The sequence below is a fragment of the Fukomys damarensis genome, unplaced genomic scaffold, assembly GCF_012274545.1.
Source record: "Fukomys damarensis isolate Sample0158 unplaced genomic scaffold, DMR_v1.0_HiC HiC_scaffold_22, whole genome shotgun sequence".
NCBI lineage: Eukaryota > Metazoa > Chordata > Mammalia > Rodentia > Bathyergidae > Fukomys > Fukomys damarensis.
This window is the reverse complement of record NW_022900934.1, coordinates 27,343,763-27,366,166: the sequence shown is the minus strand read 5'-3', so window position 1 is coordinate 27,366,166 and position 22,404 is coordinate 27,343,763. Positions and strand designations below refer to the sequence as shown.

The 22,404-nt window shown below is 39.0% G+C and overlaps 1 protein-coding gene across 3 annotated transcripts in view; it reads left to right on the top strand.

The window, feature by feature from the left end:
- The first annotated feature begins 235 nt into the window (after positions 1-235).
- The window catches only part of Csnk2a1 (casein kinase 2 alpha 1), a 69,823-nt gene continuing 47,654 nt past the window's right edge, over positions 236-22,404 (top strand). For 2 of the 3 annotated variants that reach the window (XM_010621473.3, XM_010621472.3), the window contains exon 1: positions 236-367. The gene's annotated coding sequence lies outside the window, so the exon portion shown is untranslated. The remainder of the gene's footprint in view (positions 368-22,404) is intronic. The other variant, XM_010621474.3, reaches the window with a different exon arrangement.

The following is a 22,404-nucleotide window of genomic DNA, read 5'->3' as shown; positions in this document are numbered from 1 at the left end:
CTCGTAGGTTAGCACAGACACAGAAGTAAAATTAGCTTAGCTATAGGAAGTCTGATTATCATGCTCTGCGTCGAGAATCCTTTCCATCTTGCGCCCCAGACTGGAACAGAACCAACCAAAACCCCAGGAATGCAGTAGAAAATCCCAGCATGGCGGCGCTCAACAGGATTCAGATGGAGGCGGAGTCAGAAGCGCTCCCGCCCCGCCGCCGGGTAGGAGGGGCTTCCGCTTCCGGCAGCGGAGGCTGCAGCCTCGCTCTGGTCCCTGCGGCTGGCTGCCGAGCCGTGTGTCTCCTCCTCCGCCGCCGCCATATTGTCTGTGTGAGGAGAGGGGAGAGCGGCTATTCCCGCTGCCGCTTCCATCACAGGTACAGTGGGAGCAGCCTAGAGAGGTCGTAGGGGGTTGGGGGTGGACCCAGGATGGGGCAGCGGGTAGAGACCGCTTCTCACACTGTTAACGCACTCCCGAGAGGCCCATTGCCTTCCCCTGTCACCCCTCCACACACACAGTCTAGGCCCCTGCAGTCCACTGGGGAGGCCCGGGGCCAATCCCCCCCCCAGGGTGGAAAGCTAGGCTTTGAGGCAGAGGCCGATATGAGGGCGGGAAGCAGCTGTTGGACTCCGGCTTGCTACTGGAGTGGTGAGAGGCTGAACTGGGCGGAAATTAGGGGGCAACTTGGAGGTAGGGGTCGCGGGAGGGGGAAGGGGAAGGGAACTTGGGGGTGGGGCCCGAGATGCTGGGAGAGGGAGCCGAGGGAGTGGCTTCTGCTGGGTAGGGCTCGTGCGGTCGCGGGCGGAGCAGGGTAGCTGGAGTGGCGCCCGGTCTGGGGTCCTTCTGGGCGGGGCTGAGCTCCCCACCTGCACGCTGGGAGCGCGATTGGAAGGACTAGGGCGGGGTTGCTGGGGTGAAGGAAGGAGGCTACAGTGAAGTGGGGTAGTACGGGCGGAGTTGGAGTTGAGATCTACTTGGGAGCCTGGGTGGAAGAGGAGAGCGAGGTATGTAGAATGAAAGCTTGGCTGAGAATGTACATGTGTTGGTGACCTTTTGAAAGAGTAGGACTTTTTAATTGTTTCCTCTTGTTTTGTTTTGCAGTGTTGGAACATATCTAAACCAGACAGGTGATAGGTGGAGGTTCTATAGTTTGTTAGACTATAGGAAACAAAAGTCAGAGTCAGAATTGCTTCTTGGCTTTTGCTTTCGTGGGTGAGGAAAGAGTTCTGAAAATGAGGTGACAAGTTACTTGGGCAAGCTCGATTACTTTCCAACTGCTAAATTCCATGAAAAGGGTGCTTGAGGAGAGGATATGAAAATAAAGTTAGCCCAGTAGAATAAATGAATAAGTTAATCATGTTAAAAAAAAGAAAATAAAATTAGAAAGGTAGGATTTTTCCAAGAGCTAGAGCCCTCATTCCATCTAAGGTGTGGCTGTGTAGGCTAATAGTTAAGAATTTGACTTACTAGGTTCTCAAATATCGGGGCCACTACTAAGCTGTGTGACTTAAACTATTCGTGAAATGTGGGTAATGATATTTCTTAGCTCGTAAGTTTATGGCAGGGAGTAATTAAATAATTTGTATCAAGAGCTTACCATAGTGCCTGGCAGGAAGTGCTCAGGAGATTTTACCTGTCATTATTATTAAAGGGAGGAGCTGGTATATTTGGGGTTCTTCTGGTGTAGGTAGTTTTTTGGCCAAGAATCTGGATTCATATATTTGTAACTAATTGAAGATCATTTGACTTAACTGGCTTGGTAAGACCTGAGGCTGAAATTCCAGGACCAATACTAGTTCTCTATGCCATTTTTAAAAAAGTTTACTTGCTGTGGTCTTTCCAGGGCAGGTTTGTCCTTCTGTGACTTTGAGATTCTTGCTTTTCATTTACTATTGGAGGAGTGTATGTGACTTGAAAGAAGGAAAAGATTGGATTCTTACTTAGGTTACAAAGTTTGTGTTACCTTGTGGCAGTTTTCCGTAAAAAAAGAAAACACACCGGGCAGGCCCAGTTATATCCTCTTCCGTGGAAAGTAGGAAAGAAGAAGCACACATTTAAGCTGATCACGGTTTAGTTTCTGATTTGGGGAGAATTGCTTTGTTATTTGAGGATGAAACGTGTAGCAACTGGCAGGTTTTCCACAGTGCACTTTTCATTGCACTGCTGACCACCCACTCTTCCAAGGATGAAGTTTTGCTTTTTTAAAAATACTACTTTGTTGTTGTTGTTAAACAGGGTCTTACTGTGTAGTTCAGGCTAGTGTTCAACTCACTATGCAGTCCAGGCTGGCCTTGAACACAAAAAGTGCTGGGATCACAGCCATTCTCCATCATGCCTGGCTTGTTGTTTTGGAGTTTTTTGGGAGGCAGGGGATTGCTGTGTAGGTAAGGCTGGGCTTTAATTTGAAATTTTCTTGCCTCTATTCCACACACTCTTAAAGAAAAGGGAAGCTAGGCATAATGCACACGCCTGTAGTCCTTCCATAATCTTAGAGAGGAGTCTGAGGCAGGAGGATTGAGAAAGTTCAGGAAGTTCAAAAGCTTTATGTGGGGTTTGGGTTTGCAGTAGGAGTAGGCAGAATGACACAAAACCCCCCATGATGTCCATACTGTAATTCCCCTAGTCTATAAGTAATGTAATGTTACATGGAAAAGGAACTTTGCAAGTATAATTAAAGTTAAGAATCTTAAAATACAGAAATTATCATACATTTTCTGTGTAGACTCAATCTAATCATAAGCCCTTAAAAGTCAAGTGGCAGGAATTAGGGATGGGCAAAGAAGTTAGATTTGAAATGTGAGGACTAAATTTGCTGGTGTTAGAAAGGGCTGCACAGAAAGTATGAAAAAGAGTTTGGGCAGCCTCTAGTAACTAACCGACAGGCAGCAAGGAAATAGAGACCTCAGTCCTACAGCCACAAGGAACTCAATTTGGCCAACAACTTGAATGAACTTGAAAGTAGATTTCTTCCTCCAGTTTCCAGCAAAGAATATATCTTTGCACATGGCTTCCTTTTGTCCTTACTACTTCAAGCAGCAGGTCTAGCTGAGTCTTCCCAATTTAAAACCTGTAGAAAACGAGATAATAAATTTGTGATATCATCACAAATTCGTGGTAATTTGTCACGGCAGCAGTGAAACTAGTATAGACCTCAGTGCCGGAGGGGGGTCCCGTTACCTAAAAATGGAAGTAGCAGTGGGTGGAGGCTGAAAGAAATTTGAGCATGATAGAAGAGACCCAGAACAGATTGTTAGTAGAAATTTGGAAGTTAATGACTCTGCTCAGATAGAAGTGGGGTACTTGTTACTGGAAACAGGCAGATAGGGGATTCTTGTTACATAGTGGCAAATACACTTAGCAGAATTTGTGAGTAATTTAATTTTTAGCTGAAAAGATTTTTCAAGGATAATGTTGAAGGTGCAACCTGTTTTATTTCTGGACATCTTTCTGAGGGAGTGAACCCTTGTGAAATTCTTGCCAAGCCCACTGGGTTCTTGGCTATTTTATACCAGCAGAAACAGTGCTAGCTGTGATGGAGAGAGACAGAAAATAAGAAATTAAATAGGGCTATTGGGCCCTCCCAAATTCTACTAACAGGAAGCAAGCTGAGAAAACTACTTGCATGTAATTGTGTTGCTTTAAAAAAAAAAAAAAAGAAAGAAAAAGTGACTCAAAGGTGGAACTAAGAGCTGGGAGGAGAAAGTTTAAAGCCTCTAGAGTATTTTTCCCCCCCAGGCTGTGAAATGGAATGGTATTTGCCTGTATTTTGAAGTTACTTTGGACATACAGCTAGCTCTCTTTCCTCTTATATTTCCCCATTTGAACTAGAATGCTATAACTTAACCCTGTGCCTCTCACCATAGTATGTTGATAATATGCTGAAAGCAGACAACTTTTTGTTTTTTAGGAATTATGTCCTAGTTATTGTACTTAGTGTATTATATCCAGAACCTCTCATACTAAAATTAAAGGTTGGGATTTGGGAAGTTTTTTTTGTTTGTTTGTTTGGTTTTCTTTTGGTACCAGGAATTAAACTCTCTGACCTTGCGCTGGCGAGGCAGGCAGCAACACCACTGAGCTAAATCCCCGGCTGTTGCCACTTCTAAGATAGATGTAATTTCAAAAAGTATCATCACTTAGTTGTTTCTTAATAGAAATGTAGGCCAGCTAGTTTCTCCAGTGAAGAAATTCCTCTAGGATTATAAAGGAAAATTAGCTGCTGTCATTGTAACAAAAGATATATTTGGATTAGGTTATAGACAGTTGGTAGTTGTTTTTGTTTTCTAGTGCTAGGGACTGAACTTAGGGCCTTTGGTGTGAGCTGAGTCCCCATCCCTTTTTTTATTTTTATTTTGTGATAAGATCTTACTGAACTGTCCGGCTAGGCTCAAATTTTTTTTTTTTTTTTTTAGTATGGGGATTGAACTTGGGACATTGTACATGTAGGCAAGAGGCTAAATTGGGCTAAATCCCCTGCCCTCAAACTTTTCATCTTCTGCCTCAGCCTTCAAGAATGCTAGAATTACAGCCACGTGCCACTGTGCCCACATGATAATTGATATTTTTCTCTAAACATTTGTGTGGTTCAGAGTAGAATTCAACAGACTTAGTTGTTCAAATGTTATTCTATATTATATGTATTCTATATTCTATATATTCTTTTTTACATTTAAGAAATCAGAATGAGTTTGTGTTATGGTGCTAGGAATTGAACCCAATGCCTCCTGCAATTTAGGCAAGCGCATATCCCCAGCCCTTTTGTTTGAAACAGGGTCTCACTGAATTACCTAGGCTAGCCTCAAACTTCCAGTCCTTCTGCTCCGGCTTCCCAACTAGCTGGCATTACTGGCATGTGGCACAAAGATCAAGTCTTTTAAGGAGTTCAAGTGAAAGAATTCATAGTATCAGGAGATAGAGCAGAGTTGAGACTTCACTGCTTAATACAAATGCTGTGTTTCAGCCTTAGACATTAAGAGAAAACATGCTTAGCAACAGCTGCGATGGTGGGCAAGCTTTTTCTTTACATCAATGTTAATAAAGTTCACTTGCATAGAAAATGGGAATTATCTAAAGTAAGATTTTTAGGGTTAAATAACGACTTTGTATTTAAATGACCACTTTGTGGTCATGTAGGTCCTTCTGACAGGTTTTTATAAACTGAACATTTTAGTTTGCGTGGGAAAGAACATTTGAAATTTCTCTAAAGTTATGACTAATGCTTTAATGGGCATTTCTCACTAGCGATTACACTAATGTTCTATAAATTTTGAGAAAATCAAGTTTAAAATGAATGAGTAAATTATTTTTCTAAAAAAATGACATCAGAAAGTATAAAATAGCCTTTTGGGGCTGTTGAATTTATAATCACTCAAAAGATGCTGATTGTTCAGCATCTCTTGAATGCGTGCTACATTTCTGGCAGATACTGTGCTAAGGATCTTCAGATTGTCTTTGCTCTCGAGCTCAGTCAGGTGACATTTTGTCATAGTATATTATGCCACAGTTTGATGGCTTGAAGAGGCATTGTCTTAAAACTACTTCAGGTCTATTTTCTTCAGGTATAGTTTCTAAAATAGCTACAGAAGTAGGGGGGTGAGAGATGGGATTAGAATTTAGAATTCTCAGGTTGCTGGTGGGGATAGCAGGGGAGTGGTGAGGAATTCTACCCTTGGAATGAGAGTTAGAGGCTTACTTCTCTCAAGCTGAGTTTTCTCACCTCTGCTGTTGGAGTAACAACAACCTTGGAGACTTACTTATTGACTCTCAGTGTCTTCATCTGTAAAATAGGGTTTAGTAATCAGAGGATTCTTCTGAAGATTAATGACAGCTGAGAACATTACCTCAGGAATACTTTGAGGATTAAAGGAGATAATTTATACAGTGCTTGGCCCAATATGAAATCTTTTCCTTCCCTGTTAGTGAGGAAAATGTGTTTAATGCTGATGCTGCAACTCTTCACTCTTTATTTTCATTTTCTGCTGCTAAGAATTCTTATTCTTTAAATGAGACTTTTGTGCTTCCTGTTTCTGATGTGGCAGGCTAATGGGTAAGGTACTAAATTGCTGCTGAGGAGTATGTCAATGTATAAGTCACACCCAGTGTAGATTGTCTGCTTACTCAGGTGTCTATTGCCAAAGCAGTTACTAGTCTTGAAGAACTTAGGATTCTCTTGCTTATAGACAGAGGAGTTAATCATCTTCTCTCAAAGTCAGAAAACAAACTAGGTTTGCTCACCCAAAGACATGAAAATGGATGAGAGGCCTTCCCATGGTGGTATTTTTTTTTTAATTTTAACTTTATTGGTACATTTTAGGTATACATAATGACCACATTCATCATTTGTACCTGTGCATGATATATCTTGATTCTTTTTCCCCATCCCCCCCTCCAATCCCTCTTCCCCTCATTTGCAAAAGCTTCGTTTCCATTTTTTTTCTTTTCCCTTCCTTCCTTTTCCCCTCCTCCTACCCTAGTTCTCTTTCCCGCGTAAACATTTTCTTCCATTGTCACAAAACCTCTACATTTGGTCCTTATTTGCCCTTTTGATTTTCACACCAGAGAAACAATACAGTATTTAAATGTGTGTGTCCAAGATTTATTTCACTTAAGAGTGTGGCCTCAAATTTCATCCATTTACCTAGAAAGGCCTCAAGCCTATCCTTCTTTGTGGCAGAGTAGTACACCATTGTATTAAAAAAACACACAGGGCCCCGGGATTGATTTAGCTCAGTGGTTCGGTGGCCTGCCTTGCAAGCACAAGGACCCCAGTTCAATCCCTGGTACCCAAAAAAAAAATACACATGCACACACGCACTACATCTTTACCCATTTGTGAGTTGGGCATTTGGGCTGTTTCCAGGATGTAGCTATTACAAACTGTCCTGCTATAAACATGGGTGTGCATATACCATGGTGGTATGATATGTGATGCTTTTCATTAATTCTTTCAGGAAGATACCAAGGGGAATAGCTGGGTCAAATAGAACCCCTAGTTTTAGTTTTTTGAGGAATCTCCACACTGCTTTCCACCGTGGTTGCACCAGTCTACACTCCCAGCAACAGTGGTGAAGGATTCCTTTTCCCGCACAGCCCCACCAGCATTTGTTACTGATAATAGCCCTTCTTTCTGGGTTGGGATGTAATTTCAGTGTTGTTTTAATTTGCATCTCTTGTGTGACCAGTGATGTTGAACATTTTTCCATGTGTTTATTTGCCATTTCTACTTCTTCATCTGAGAAGTTTCTGTTCATTTCAGATGCCCATTTTGGGACTTGTTCTTTAAATTTGAGGGGTCTGATTATCCTTTGAGGAACAGCTGGCAAACTTTTTCCCCCCACACTGAGTTTTCTCTTCACTCTGTTGGTGGTTTCTTTGTTGTGTAGAAGCTTTTTAATAAGATGAGATCCCATTTGTTGATTCTTTGTGATATTTTCTGTGCAATGGGGTTTTGTTCATAAAGTCTTAGCCTACCCCAGTGTCTTCAAGAATTCAACCTATTCTGTTTTCCAGCAGATTTAGCATTTGTTTTAATATTTAGGTCCTTGATCCATTTTTAGTTTAGTTTAGTGCATGGTGAAAGATATGGGTCTGGTTTTAATCTTGGGCATTTGGAAAGCCAATTTTTCCAGCACCATTTATTAAAGAGGCTATCTTTCTTCTGGTGAGAGTGTTTGGCTCCTTAATCAGAGATAAGCTGACTGAATATTTTGGAGCTGTTTCTACATCTTCTCTTCTGTTCTATTGATCCTCAGGTCTGTTTTTTTGTTTTTTGGGGGGGAATTTTTTATTTTTTGCCATTACCAGGCTTTTGTTATCTCTATGTGGCTTTGTAGTATAATTTCAAGTTGGAGATTATGATGCCTCCTGCCTTGCCTTTGTGGCCCAGAATTGCTTTTGCTATTCTAGGTCTTTGCTGGTTCCAAATGAATTTTAGGATTTTTTTTTCCTAATTCTGTGAGGTATGCCAGTATTTTTTTTTTTTTTTTTTTTTTTTTTTTTTTGGTACCGGGGATCAAACTCGCATCATTGCACTTGCAAGGCAGGCCACCAAACCGCTGAGCTAAATCCCTGGCCCTCTGTGAGGTATGCTATTAATATTTTGATAGGGAGTGTATTAAATCTGTATAACAATTTTGGAAGTATGGCCGTTTTCATAATATTGGTTCTTCCTACCCAAGAACAAGGGATAGCTTTCCATTTTGTGATAACCTCTTTTATCTCCTTTTTCAGAGTACTGTAGTTTTCAGTGTAAAGGTCTTTCATTTCCTTTGTTAGATTGATTGCTAAGCTTTGCTTTGCTGTGCTTTGCCCTTCTTTTCCTCTCTTTTTCTTTTCTTTTATTGTGAAAAGTGGTTTCCCTAATTTCTCTCTCAGTCAGTTATTTGTGTACAGGAATGCTGTTGGTTTTTTTAGTGTTGACTTTGTAACCATCTATGCTACTGAATTTGATTCCTTGATGGTAGTTAATCACAGTTTAGGATATATAGTTTATTTGCACGAGGACGTTTTCCTGCGTTAACATCTGCTCTAGGTCCTGCTTTCTAAGTAATCCACTATCTTGCTTTTTTTTGTCTTCTCCCCACCTGCTCCTACCTGTGTTGTTGTTGTTTGTTTCCGTGGGGAGGGTGCTGAAATTGAACCAGGGCCTCTGTCAGCATGCGTACTGCCACTGAGCCACATTACCCTTGCTCTGTATTCTTTTTTTAATTGTTTGTTTTTGAGACATAATTTTCTAAATAGTTCCAGCTGGCCTTGAACTGTGTAGCCCAAGATGACCTTGAATTCAAGGTGATACTCGCCTCATCCCAAGTACTGGGATTACAGGTGTGCACCACCATACCAAGTTAATTGTCCTATATTTTTAAGTCATAACCTCCTTAGGCAGAGCAGGAATCTGGCTTAAAAAGTACTTTAAAGAATTGTATATTTATGATTATATTGAACAACTACAAATAGCTATCTGCATTAGAGTTGTTCTCCTTTTTTCTTTAAATAACCAGCTTTATTGCCTAGCAGTTAAAATAGTAAGCATTCAGACATGTATTTTTCTGCATAATTTATTGTGAGATTATCATAAATGTCAAAATATTTTCATCATTTGTTTTTTTTTTTTTTTTTTTTTTTTTTTTTTGTCTGTCTTCCTTACCAGTTTCATTTTTCCTTCCAAAGTTTTGCGTGCCACACTTGAGGCAGTTAAATCCCAGATACCATAACTAAGAACTTGGACATTCATTTGCAGCTACCTCTGTTTTGTTTTTACGTGTACCGTGGTTATGAAGTAGAGCTTTTTCATTGCCATCCTCTATGGCAGTTTTTGGCAAACGTTTTACCAGGAAAACCATCATATATATTCAAAGCTCATAGGATTTATATTTCAGAAAGCCAGGTGCCCAGGCTCACAGTTGCTGCTGACTCCAGCCAGCATCAGGAGGAACATGAAACTTCTTCCCCTGTCCCCTTCCCACATCAACAGTCACACACAAGCTTTTTCATCTTTAAAACCTAGTTTATATAAGTTGTGAGCTGGGGGTCAGCCCCCTAGGATGAATGAGTAGTGAAGAATTCTGGCTGTTAAAAACTGACCCCATCCCCTGCCAGTAAATCAACTTCAGAATTAAGGAAATAATGTTGAATTTAGTAAAAAGCTCCTGTTTAAGGTTTTGAATCCTTGGGTTCAAATCAAACCTTCACCAGTTAGTAATCCTGTGATTTTTGGCAAACTGTTTTAACTTTGATCCTGTTTATTTCTGAAATGGGAGTATGCATCTTATACCATGCCTGTTTTAAGAGGCATTCAGATGGTAGCAGTAATTATTACACACATAAATGCAGGGTTTTACTTTAGATTACTCTAGATTTTAAATAAAGCTGTATTTTTGTTCTAAAGGGTTGTGGCCAGTGGAATAAAATTTCACATTATGACTTCATTTTGTGTATGTTACTTGGTCAGAAGTTATGGTATACAGATTATTTTCTGCCCATCATTAATTATATTTTATCTTAGAAGAGATAATACTAGACTTCACATTTTTGGTCAGTTTTTAGGGTACAGCTATGTTAATCTAAAGCAGACTGTTAGAATTTTCTTATGATGCCTCCCTTCTTTGGAAACATCCCACATTGCTATTATGTAAAGTTGATACTTTGATCCCTTATTATTAACCTGTTTTCTTTTGATTTATGCTTACAAGCTAGGGATTTGGAGGCTTCCTTTGTGTTTGTTGTTTTTTTATTTGTGCCAGTGACCTCCAAGTAGTCTTCCAAAAGAAATGGTTGCACATTAGTAGTATTTCTGGACTATACTTGGAAGCTATAAAAGGTGATTGCATATTTCTTGAAATAAGGAGGGTTACAAAACAGTTTTTCAGCATATGGATTTTCACTATTCAGCTCATGGTCTCTACAAGTTAGTTTTGTTTAGTTTTTGGTTTTTTGAGACAGGGTCTCACTATGTAGTTCAGAATGGCCTTGAACTCAATAACATAGTTGAGTGATCTTCCTTCCCTAGGATTGTACCAGCATGCCTGGTTTTATTTTTTGAGACGGTCTCACTATGAAGTTTGGGTTGGCCTTAAATTGTGATTCTCCTTCCTCAACCTCCTGAGTGCTGAGATTACAGGCATGTGCCACAACCAAGTTACTTAAACCAGAATTTCTTAACCATGTACTGTGTTGGGGGATTACATATATGCCTTAAAAAACTTGAAACATTTGCAGGTAAGTGGATGCACTTTGAGGCCATATTAATAAAATAGACACACAAGCCTAAATACTGTGGTCTATCTTAGGTGAGAAATCCAAAATGGAAATAAAGAGCAAAATAATAATAGGGAGTAGGGAGATCTATTTTCAAGTAGGAAGGGGAATGAGATGGAGGGGAGGAGGAAAAGAGGATAGAAAAAAAATTGAAGAAAAAATGGAAATAGAGCTTTTGCAAATGGGAAAGAAAGACCAAAAGTTGGAAGGGGCAGAGGGGGAAGGAAGGGGACGAAAAAAGAATTCAGATGTGTTTTGTACATGTACCAACTCTCCACAGTAAATGTAGTTGTTATGTGCTGCAAACATGTACTAACAAACAAATATGCCAAGATGCTAGCTTTCTTGGACCTCTAGCCATTTGTGTAGTGTACAGTGTATCCAAGACAGTGACTTTTGATCATTTACCCTAGTGTGCTATACAAATAGTACTATATTTTCTTTGTATCTTAACTGTGGGGCGGGGAGACTGAAAGCACTGATTTCAAAGGTTCAGCAATTAAGTGTTCTATAACAATTTTAAAGTTCAAGGAATCAGTAATCTTAATCTTGGCTTCAGGTTTAGAAATGGCCATTTTAAGGTGTCTCTGATGCCTAAGGGATAACTGTATATATATAAAAATCTAAGGCTTAACTATAAACACTTGTGAAGAAATGATCCCTTTTTTAAGCAGTAACATGAGACAAAATAAGATTAGCTTTTATAAATCTTATCCTCACCTAACTAAATACCACTGTATCTTCTGAAGCTGGCATTTTGTTAAATCGTTCAAGCTTGGGTTTCACACTAGAATAGAACTTCAAGCTTATTATTCATTGTTTCCTTCTCTTCCGTTAGGATGGTCAGGTGTGTTTAGTTTGAGCAACCTAATTTTTACGTATTTTATATAAATTAACCAAGTTAGCCTGCTCAAAATGGTTTCTTAGCACGTTAAAAATGTATACTTAGAGGGTATGCCTGTAACCCTACCTGCCTAGGAGGCTAAGGAAGGAGGATGGAAAGTTTGAGGCCAGACTGGGGAGTTTAGGGCATTGGTGGTGAATCTGATGTGCATGCCACAGTTTGTATCATTGAAAGGTCTAAAAGTTTTGCCATCACTGGCTTAGGGAGACCCTGTCTCAAAATCTTAAAAATTAAAGTAAAAAGGGTGGGAGATGTAGTTCAGGGCTCCCTGGATTGGGGGGTTAGTGGAGAGGTGGATATACATTTCCAGGGTGGGAGTGTAGTGTAGCTCAGTGGTAGAACATATGCAAAGCCCTAGGTTCAATCTCCAGCATCATACGCGTACAAAAGCACACAAAATGTACATTTCGAGCCAGGGATTTAGCTCAATGGTTCCACCATCTGCCTCACAAGTGCAAGGACCCGAGTTCAATCCCTGGTACCCAAAAAAATGTACATTTCTACCAGGTGTGGTGATGTATGCCTGTAATCCCAGCACTCAGGTGACAAGAGGTTGACCATGAGTTTGAGGCCAGCCTGGAATGAATGAAGATAGATAGATAGACAGACAGACAGACAGATGAATATAGATAGATCAATGACTATAGATAGATCTTGTCTCATAGATAGATAGATAGATCTTGTCTCAAAAAAAGATGCATACATTTCCCACTTGTCTAATTTAGCTATTACTAATTCTGCTGTGAGATTTACAGATCCTGCTAAATCTGTAATAGTTTTTTGTTTTGTTTTTTAATGTTTAAGTGTGTTTTACTTTGTATACATTTCAGGAAGTTTAAGGCTCTTTTGAGAAGCTCCAGTTTCATTGCTATAATATGTGTAGTCCAAATAATCATTTGCCCTTTTCATTATTTTTAAATTTATTTATAATTGTAGACGTATATTTAGTATAGAACACAAAATTGATAACTTGGAGGCCTTCCGGAGTCAGGGCAATAAGACAAAATAATAGAGTTGTCCAGTTTTATAAGTGGTATCTCCATAGGAAGTGTTTTGAAAGAGCCCATTGTTAGTAACAGCTTAGCAGATGTAACTGATTTTTGTCAGTTTAGAAGTGAAGGATTCATTGTTATCAATCAGATAGACCTTCCCCCTTCATCCTTTTGAGAAATAAAGTTAACCGAAACCATTTTTTAAAAATAATTAGACATTCATATAATATCTTTAGTATGAAAGCCAGCCAATGTTGTGATCCTCCTACCTGAGCCTCCTGTGTGCTGGGGCTAGAGACATGCATCACCATACCCAGCTTCTTTTTTTTTTTTTTTTCTTATTTGTTTTCAGGAAGTTTTGTTTTGTTTTATGGTGTGCAATACTGTGAATTTTTACAAAATTACCTTTACGATACAGTACTATACAGATATGTTTCATTGCCATGGAGTCATTAGTTATTTGTTCTCCCATCTCTGTGGTTTTGTCTTTTTCTAACTGAGAAATATATAGTTTTCAGGTCTGATTTTTTTTTTTTTTCCACTGAACAAAATACGCTTAAGTTTTCTTGGGGGGTTTTTGGAGACAGGGTCTCACTATGTAGTTGAGACTGACCTGGAACTCACTGTGTAGCCCAGGCTGGTCTCAAACTCACAGCGATCCTCCTGCCTCAGCCTCCGGAGTGCTGGGATTACAGGCATGCACCACCACACCCGGCACACCTAAGTTTTCTTCATGTTACACAGGTAGTTTAGTTTGCTCCAGAGGAGCATTCCATTCGGTATTTGTACCTCCACTTGTTTATCCATTTACCTGTTTCATATTTTGGCTTTTCCCCATTTTCTCACAATTTGAATAAATCTGCTACATATACATACAGGTTTCTGTGAATATAGGTTTTCCTTTTACTGAACAAATACCTAAGATAAACAATCTTGGTTATGTGGTAAATATAGATTTTATTTAACTTTATAAAAAATTGCCAGACTTTTCCTGAATGTTCCCCCAAGGATGAATTAGTTCTGTTCTTCTGCATCCCCACTAGTTTATCTTATCAGTCTTTTGTTCTGTTGATTTCTTGTATGCATAATTTTTTGGTGTTGTAATTTTTTTATTTTAGCTATGTTAATTTATCTGTAATATCTCATTTTAATTTCCCTAATGATAGTGTCATGTTATCTTTTTGTGTCCTTTTTATCAGTTCTCTAAAGTATACCTTCCATAGAACAAAAATGACTTGTAATGCTGCTGAAGTTATTATTATTTTTCTTTCAGGGATCATGCTTTTCATGTCATGTCTATAAACTCTGCTTAAACCTAGGTTGTTGAAATATTTTCTCTAAAGATTTGGTGGTTTTTACATTTATATCTACAATTCATTATGGGAAAGAATCTTGCTTTTCATCCAAGTGGCCTCACTTGTAGCTGGGATTGCTTGTCTAAATTATTTTAGTTATCCCCACCCCTTTTTGTGGTGTATGGGGAATTGAATTCAGATCCTTGCATTTGGGAGGCAGGCATGGTGCCACTGAGCTAAATCCCCAGCCCTTCCCTCTTATTTTTAAAAGACATGTTCTTGCTTTATAGTTTAGGCTGATCTTGAACTCACTGTAGCTCAGGCTGGCCTCAAATTCAGAACAGTTGTCCTGCCTCAGCTTCCTGAATGCATGCACCACAGCACCTGGTTCAATTATTTCTTATAAAGATGAGAGGTTTAGGTTGAAGACAAGATCATGAACTTCATGATCTCCAATAGTTCCGAAATCATCTATAGAAACAATTTTCCTTTCTCTTTACTGTCTTTGTACTTATGTCTTGACCATGTTTTTGCATGTTCTATATTTTTCATTCTGTTCCACTGATCTGCTCTTTATCCTTTGCCAGCCTCAGTTTATTTTGATAACTATAGCTGTGTAATAAATCTTAAAATCAGATAGTGTGATTCCTCTAGCTTTATTCTTTTCAAAAATAGTTTTGGTTATTAATAGTTCAATTGAATTTTTTTGTTTGTTTTGTTTTTTAATGATGCAGGGTTTAACTATAGTTGCCCCAACTGGCTTTGAACTCCTGGGCATACACACTCAGCCTCCAAAGTACCTGGGACTACCAGCTTGAACCACTGCTCCTGGCTGTATTTCTCTTTTAATCCAACCTAACAGTCTTTTATCTTTTACCTGGACACTTTGTTACACTTACATTTAATATAATTAGTCGTATTTCATTGTAACGCTTTTTCCCTCCTGTTTCTTCACTTGATCTTAGCCAAAAGGCCGAGAAGCGATTCCCTCCTGTTTCTTATGTTCTGATTTTGAGTTTTTTTAAGTCTTACCATGGTTTTTGTATTTTTCCACTTTCTACTCTGGAAATACATGTTAATTTTGTTGTATCATAGATGTTATAACTTGTAGTCATGACTTATCAAAGTCTAATATTAATAACTTTATATTTTCAGATAAAATCATCTAGACTGCTTTAATGACATGTCCTCTATTAATCTGCTTTTGTTCCTGTGTATTTAAAATCTTGTGGATTTTTTTTTCCCATTAAATTTATTGGTACATTTTAGGGATACAGTACAGTTATATTCATCACAGGGATCTTGTGCCTTTACATGATGCATCTTGGTTATGATTTTTCCCCCATTCCCCTGACCTCCCTTTACCCTAAAATCTTGTTTTAAAGGTCCACAAAATACTGTGATTTTATTTAGTCATCTTCTTTAGAAATACATACTTGATGATAGGAATTTTTAAAGTTTTTGTTTGTTGGAGTTTGGGTGGATCTTTTTGTTTTTGGTGCTCTCATACATGTGAGGCAAGTGCTACACCACTGGGCCACATCCTTACCCCTTTCTAAATTTTTATTTTGAAGCTAGGCATGGTGGTGCTTGCCTAGAATCCCAGCTCTGGGAGGCTGAGGCAGGATTGCAAGTTTAAGCCCAGCACTGGGAACGTAGAGACTTTGCAAGAACTGTCTAGAAAAAGGTGGGAGGCTGTAGCTGTGATTCAGTGTGAAGGCCCTGAGTTTCAAGTCCTGCCAACTGCAAGTAACTAAAATAGAACTTTTGAGGCAGTGTCTGTTAAGTTGCCTGTGCTGTCCTTGAATTTGTGATCCTTCTGCCCCAGCCTCCTGAGTAGCTGGGATTGTGTGCATATACCTCTAAACCTAGTTTACAGTGTTATTCAGATGGTAGTTGCAATATTGAAGTTTGTTTTATTGTTTTCTTCTTTTTAGCATACTACAATTATTCACCTTGGCTTCATTGTCTTCTTTGGAAAATAAACTGTTCTAGTATTCAAATGATAACCTTTTTTCCTGCTTGTTTTCCTGTTCTCTTTTGATTTTTCTGTTATTATGTGTTTTGTTGTAAATTTTGTTGACTCTGCTCGGAAATTTTGAGCTTCAGAAATCTGTTGTATCAATTCCAGTCCCCACCCTCTAAGAAAAAATTTCCGTGATATTTTGTGCCTGTTATTTTCTTTGTAAACTATGATACTGTTTATGCCTGACATGTTTAGAATCAAGTAAAACAACCATTGGCCAGCACATTGTTTCAAGTGACATCACAGTGGCTGCATAATTTATCCACATCATCTACTCCACTTTTCATTTTGTTGTAAAATGTGTGTGTTTCTGGCTTCATTTGTGTTAAGGATCCACTAGCAATCTTTTTGTTTTTGTGTTTGAGACAGGGTCTCGCTGGGGCTTGGTTGTGTAGCATAGGCTGACCTTGAACTCCTAGGACCCTACAGGAGTGCTGGGACTAGTTTATCATCGTGGTGTAATGTTTTTTTGTTTGGCTGATTGGTTTTGGGGGGTTGGTTTTTTGTTTTGTTTTGTTTTTTGGTAGGGGGGATTGAACTCAGGTTCTTGCACTTGCAAGGCAGGTCACCGAACTGCTGAGGTAAATCCCCAGCCCCATCGTGGTGTAATGTTAACAGAATCAATACTACTTTGTTTTTCTTCACCATATAGGAAGTCAGTGTTAACGTCTTTCTGAAATCCAAGTGTCTCTTTGTTCTTGGGAATATTTTCTTTGCTGTACAACTGGTGTTCTTTTAGCAAATATAACGTTAGTGGATAACTTAACTAGTGAACTAATTGTTGAATGTGCTGCATAGGGTACTTTATTTGACAGGGTCTCACTGTAGTTCAGACTGGCCTCGAACTCACTATGTAACCCAGGCTGGCCTCAGACTCTCAGTGACCCTCCTGCCTTAGTCTCCCAAGTGCTGGGATTACAGGTGTGTGCCAGCACACCCAGTCCCACCCCCCCTTAAACGGGAATCAAACTCAGGACCTTGCGCTTACCAGGCAGGCGTGCCACCACTGAGCTACATCTCAGACCCAGGATTACTTTGGGGGAGGGGTACTTGGGATTGAACTCTGGACCTTGGGCTTGTGAGGCAGGTGTGGTGCCATTGAGCTAACTCCCTGGTTCTCAGGGTTACTTTTTGAAATAAGTGCAGTTAGTCTCTACAAAGTCCCGTGGTTTATTACTGCACAAATAAAGACATGGTGACTGAGTTCCAGGATAAATTTCTAACTTCAAGGTGTAAAATGTCTTCACATATACAAGGGCATATATTTTTATACCATGTTTGGAAAGTTTATTTGACATATATTGCTGAAAGCTTCAACAACCATGAAATGATGCAGGTTGTCAGTTTTTGTGTATTCTGGTGGTGTATAAATTGCTGGACAGTTTGAAACAAAACTGTCTAAAAATGAGCATCTAGCAGCCAAACAGATTTTTCTTTCTTGGTGAGTCTTTGTCCTCAAACTGTAGGCAATTTTGAAGGAAACTAAATCTGAGTGTCTGTTCTAAAAAATCTCAATACCACATCTGTCACTTCTCCATAAATCCTTTAGATTCTGACAACTAGAATGAAAGTCCTACTATGAAGGCTTTTAATTCACATAGTGAGGTGTCATGATAAATCCATTTTTATTACTATTGTTACATACAGAACTTTTACTTGTTTTTTCATTATTAGTGTATTTCAAAGCATCTTGTAGCACCGCTGCCTGCCTCATAAGCACACAGTCCCAAGTTCAATCCCTAGTACAAAAAAAATAAATACAATTTTTAAAAATCTTGTAGCATATTGTCCATTAGAAACAGTTTTCAGGGGCCGGGGATTTAGCTCAGCGGTTCAGTGGACTGCCTTGCAAGGACCCAAGTTCAATCCCCGGTACCAAAAAAAAAAAAGAAACAGTTTTCAGTGAGCTGGGGATTTTTTAGCTCAGTGGCATTGCACCTGCCTTGCCAAGCGCATCGTCCTGAGTTTGATCCCCAGTACCAGAAAGAAAAGAGAGAGAGGAGGGAGAGGAGAAGGAAAAGGAGCAGTTTTCCACATTGAATCACAGTGTTGACATTCTGTCCACTAGGACAGAATTGTTGGCAAGAACCTAATAACATTTTCTGACCTAATTTTAACATTAGATTCTTCAGGTATATGTGACCATTTTGTAGCTTTTTGACTAGTCAAATGTTTACCTACAGGGGCTGGGATTTAGCTCAGTGGTTCTGCCACCTGCCTTGTCAAGTACAAGGGACTGAGTTCCATCCCTGGTACAAAAAAAATTTTTTGTTTTACTTAGTGTTTCTTCCTCATCCGAATCAAGGGAAGGTCTTTACTCTGTACTTCTCTGTCTCCTATGTTGCTAACTTCTTTGGCTTACATGATCTAAGTCATCATTTGTAACAGTCACCAGATGACTCATTTTCAGCCTTCTCCCAAAGTTGTAAAAGCAGATTTTCATGGTGATGTTGGACTGAATTGGACTAATTCTACAAGAAAGATAAAAAGAAACATTTAATTAAAAATTGCAAATACACAAAAAGTTATACAGTGCATAATTTGGTAAAACTCACCTGTTTACACTTTGACACATGTACATATACTTTGCTGTTCTTTGTACCAAGTGGGTGAATGCAAGGATTGCTTCCTGTATCCCCCCCCCCCCAGTGCAGCTACTGAGATGCACAGCCAGCTACCATTATGCTAAAGTACATATTTTCATTAGAAAAGTATGGTGTAGGCATCTGGAACCCAGTATGAGAAACTGAGGTTAAGGCCCATAGCAAGGCAGTTTTTTTCCCCACCAAACACTTTGTATGTCTGTTATCCAGGGACCATCTTATAAAAAGTTTAACGTAGGATATTCTCTCTGATACACCTTTAGTTCCTCTGTGGACCTTCCACTCCATTTTCATTCCTACCCTAAGGGTGTAGCCCTCTGAAGTCCCATGTTCTTAGAGGAGCATCTTATATTAAACTTCTCTTCTTGTGATGGCCTGAGGCTTTTGTTTATATCAGAACAAAGTTAAGGGATTAATAAAGGCCATTTGGGCTTCCTTCTGAGTTGCCATTTTCTTTTCACTTTTAGAAGAGTGAAAGTGTCTGAGTTTAATCCATTCTCTTTAGTTCTCAATGGAAGGGTTAATTCAAATAACCTAGCCCATTAATGGAAATAGGAAGATAGCCTGCAAAACAACAACAACAACAAAAAAAAACCCACCTTGAATTCTTGTTTTGAAAACTGAGAAGCTCTAAACACATTTTCAGAATTTGTCTTCACTAGTGGTAGTGAACCTATGGCACAGACGGTATAAGAGAGCTATTTTTATCATTGAAAGCTCTGAAAGGTTTGCCATCACTGGTCTACCCCCTCTTAGCTAGTTGTCCTGGATATTTTGCTTTGTGACTTTAAAAGTAAAATGGATTTGTGGGGGGAGAAGAAAAGAGGAAAAAGAATTCAAATGGTTATGAATTAGTGGGTTTTGTTTTTTGTTTTTTTAAGCACAAATGGTAACATTTGAATCCATTACACTGGTAGTCCCATATATAACAAGGTTGCTTATCTATTGTGCTTCCTGTAGGAGATAACAAAGTATGCTGGTCAATTTAGGAGACAAAATTACAAATCTTGAGAATTCTTGCTGGGCAGGAGTATGACTAGGAGTTTGAGGCCAGTCTGTGTGATGTGTTGAGTTCAAAGCCAGCCTGGATTGCATACGTGAGACCCTGTCTCAAAGAACAAACAAGAAAAACCCAAGTAGTCATCATCATCATCTTAAAATTGTTCTTTACAGTTTCTTGTTTTAAGTGTTTTTCATTAAAATGTTTCCTATGCATCTTTCAAATCAAAATTAAGTTTGTTTTTTTTTGTTTTGTTTTGTTTTTTCCTATCTCATAGCTTCTCCCCAAATATTTTAGGTACTGTATGTTTTTATTGAGTGAGGGGTGGATGGGTTGTTAAAATACCCTTTAATGTTTGCTGAACACCATAACATAATTCTTTCAAATTCTGACCTCTTGAGAAGGTAATGATCTGGTTTTGTTTGTTTGTTTGTTTAGGGAGAGATACTTTCTCTATCTTCCAAGGGCTAAAGAAAATCCCCTCGGGCAATGAGGCACAGTTTCCTTGTTCAAAAGTGTTCAATTAAGTGCTTACTAGATGAGCTTTTCTGTTGATTTAAAAAGGGATATTGGAAATTAAGGGTAACTATGGACATTTGAATCAAGTAATTCAGAACTTAGCTATTCATGCTTTGTATTTATTTGGCCTTCTTATCAGTGCCATTTTGATAAGGGGAGAAAAGGCATGTTTGTTTTGTTTGGTAGGAGGATCTAACTCAGGACCTTGTGCTTGCCTTGCAGGTGGCAGCACCACTGAGCTAAATCCCAGGCTCCTGGCATGTTTGGTTTTTGTTGTTGTTTTGTTTTGTTTTTTTTAAGTTTTTTTCTTTGCTTTTACAAGAAGACAGGAAAATATAGTTATGCTTTTCCTGAGTTCTGTAGATATTATTCATCTCTACCATTCATGATGTCGGCTTGCTACAAAGAAGTTTATTTTCTACAGCACTACTTAAAAGGTAGTATCCTTCACAAAGCTAAGGGTGACTTTCCTCAAGGTTCCAGAATGATTTTTTTTTTTCTTCTTGTACCAGGGATGGAACTCAGGATCTTTCACTTGAGAGGCAGGCTCTAGAACCACTAAGCTAAATCCCTGGCCCTTTTTTTAAAGCTTTTTTTGTTGTTTTGTTGTTGTTGTTGTTGCAAGGGATCGAACTTGGGTCCTTGTGCTTGGAGGCAGGCAGCAGAATCACTGAGCTAAATCCGTGGCCCTTTTTTGCTGTTGTTTTTAATACTAGGAAAGTCTTCCATAAAAATGTTATTAGCAGAAATGACTAATCAGATTTATATAGTTGCCTGGTATTAGACCATTACTAAGGCTCTAGTTCTCTTTTTAGTTACCATATTAGAAAATAGGAATTAAATAGAGTAGAAAAAGACTAGAGGAAAAAAGTGGCTAAAGATGGGAAATTTTTATATTGAAATTAATTTTGTGTGTGTGTGTGTGTGCGTGTGCACATGTGTGTACTGGGAATTGAACTTGGGACATTGTGCTTGTCAGGCAGGCATGATGCCACTGAGCTAAGTCCCTGGCTGAAATTAATTCATTAGTGGGGAAAATTTTGTGGATGGAATATTTTTTCACAGGCTTCTCTCTTAGGCTAAACATTAAGGGAACAAGACTTAGCCTTGTCTTCAAAGTTAACCTGAGAGCTTTTAGGTAGACATATTGGTATGAAATTGTTAGCCATTAAAATAATTCTTTTTATGTAGTTAATGTGGAGATAGTAAAGACTAAGGATAATTTAAAACAGAAATTGTTAGAAAGGTGAGACTTTTTCAGTAATTCAGATTTTCATAAGGTATTACTTGTATTATGAACAGTGGATAGAAAAATTGACCTTCTAGATATCCAGTACTTAGACACTTTTCCCAGCTTCCCAGTAAGCTGTTACAAAAACTGCAAGACCAAGCCGTGCATGGTGGCATGTTCCTATAATACCAGCACTGTGAGAGGTCGATGCAGTTGGATGGCAAGTATGAGTCTAAACAGGGCTATTTTGTGACTCAGCAATACCGTCTTAAAATTAAGGGGGTAGCGCACTCTCAGACCTCCTGACTGTGCAAGTCTTTGGACCCACTCTGCAAAGACAGAGGTGGTCATCAAGGGTATTTTTCTGAGTTCCCAATTTTGAACATCTTTAAAGAAAGGGCGGGGGAAACCTGTAATAGAACGTTGCGGAGTTCAACCATTCAGAAGGATGGGGAATTTAATCTGGGCCTTGCAGCCCGAGGTCAGTCAGTGTCATGGGGTTCAGCAGTCAGCTAACTGAGATCAGGGGTCTTCCATCCTCGCTCTGTCTGAGCCATTAAATGGTTAATATACTATATTGAAAAGTTTGTTCACTGCAGGCATGTTCTGGACTGCTTCTTGATTTCAATTTAATTCAAATGATTTAAGGGTGACAGACTAGGGACTACCACAGGTGGTCAGTGTCCAAGTTCTGCTTGATCTTAATGTGTTGCTGATTGTATCAGTTGGGGTAAAGCATTGCCGTTGATTTGATGAGCTGTTTTCTCTGATGTTATGAAGATGAGAATGTCCGTGGGTCGTTAGAGACACAGAAGCTAGGGTGCAACTATATCAGGAAGATTTGGGTGATAATCCAGAGATTAAACCAAGGACAGTCCAGCAACAAAAATTAAAATGAGAAAACACTTAAGCAAGACACAAGGACAGACTTCCAGTTCACCAATGGCAAACAGTAGGGCAAATGAGGATGAAAAGGCCGATAGTGAACCACCAGGACACCCTGAACTCAAAGCACAGGAAGTAACAAAACAGATCAATCAGGCTCTAGAAAAATTCAAAACAGAAATAATTTCCCAGATAACCATAGA